Source organism: Eumetopias jubatus, unplaced genomic scaffold (assembly GCF_037043125.1).
Source record: "Eumetopias jubatus isolate StellerSeaLion01/CBP00866 unplaced genomic scaffold, mEumJub1_p1.0 scaffold_5, whole genome shotgun sequence".
In the NCBI taxonomy this organism is placed as follows: Eukaryota; Metazoa; Chordata; class Mammalia; order Carnivora; family Otariidae; genus Eumetopias; species Eumetopias jubatus.
This window is the reverse complement of record NW_028274811.1, coordinates 138,379,919-138,381,241: the sequence shown is the minus strand read 5'-3', so window position 1 is coordinate 138,381,241 and position 1,323 is coordinate 138,379,919.

Genomic DNA, 1,323 nt, shown 5'->3' with positions numbered 1-1,323 from the left:
TTGTCTTTCTCTATTTTGCTTACCATAATACACTTTAGCTAATTTTTGTTCTTTTTAATTCATTACTGGTGAACAGGGTATCATCTTTGTATTCTCAGAACCTAAGGCAGTGTCTGGCATAAAATCAGCACTCAGTAAATAGTAAAATAGCAAATCAAGAGCTAGTCCCATGTCTGTTTTAGTTTAACAATTCTGTGGTTCAATTGATATAATACACTAAAGTCTTTTTACCTACATGTTTATAAAGTTATCACATCATTATTTTTTATGTCTATAAACCTCTCTTCATGACCTCTTCAGTTTTTTCACCACAAAGACAGCATCATCAAAGGAGAGGAACTAGAGTATAACATTTGAATGTAGACTCCAGATTTGTATTCCAGAATTCTAGGACATATTATATTCCTCAAACTGGGCATGTTTCATAACTTCTTTACATTTACTAATATGAGACCCTACTTAATTGGGTTTTTGTAAAAGTAAAAGGAGATAGGGCATGTGTTAGGGATATCTTTCCTCTCACTGGGAACTGGAGACCTAAGCCCTTTCAGTTAATGGAAACTGGAAATGGATTCATGCAATTATTTTTGGAGTTTATATTTGAGTAATTGATTATTTAATTTATACCATAATGTATTTAAATATCTTATTCAAACACAAATAAAACAATATGATATACCTGGGTAAGATGCTACAACTAAGAGTCTATTGACGAATGAAGTAAATCGTTATCTGTATTAAAATATGGGTAGGGCACCTGGGTGGCTTAGTTGGTTGAGTGTCTGCCTTTGGCTCAGGTCATGATCCCAGGGTCCTGGGATAAGGTTGCATTGGGCTCCCTGCTCAGCGGGGAGTCTGTTTCTCCCTCTCCCTCGGCCCCTCCCACTGCTTGTGCTCTCTCTCAAATAAATAAATAAAATATTTAATATATATATATTATATGTAGGTTAATTAATTTATATATATATATATGTAGAGTTGAGAAGCTCCCTGTGGGAAACATACCCAGTGAATTGTCTTCTTCCCTTGAGTACAGGCATAATCTGTTATTAGTCAATAAATTATATATAAATGTTGTATAGTCAATAAATTATGGCTATAGTTCATTTACATGGTAAAAGTTAAAGGGTTTTGCAAATTTAACTGAGGTCCTAAATCAATTGGTTTGAAGCATTCAAAAGGGAGATTATACTGCAGAGGTCTGCTTAATCAAGTAAAAAGAGGGATGGGGCCTTCCCTTAAGTCAGATAAACTCCCACTGGCCTTGAAAAAACAAGCCATCGTGAGTTCTACAGCCAGAAGAAAATGAATTCTGCCAATAAC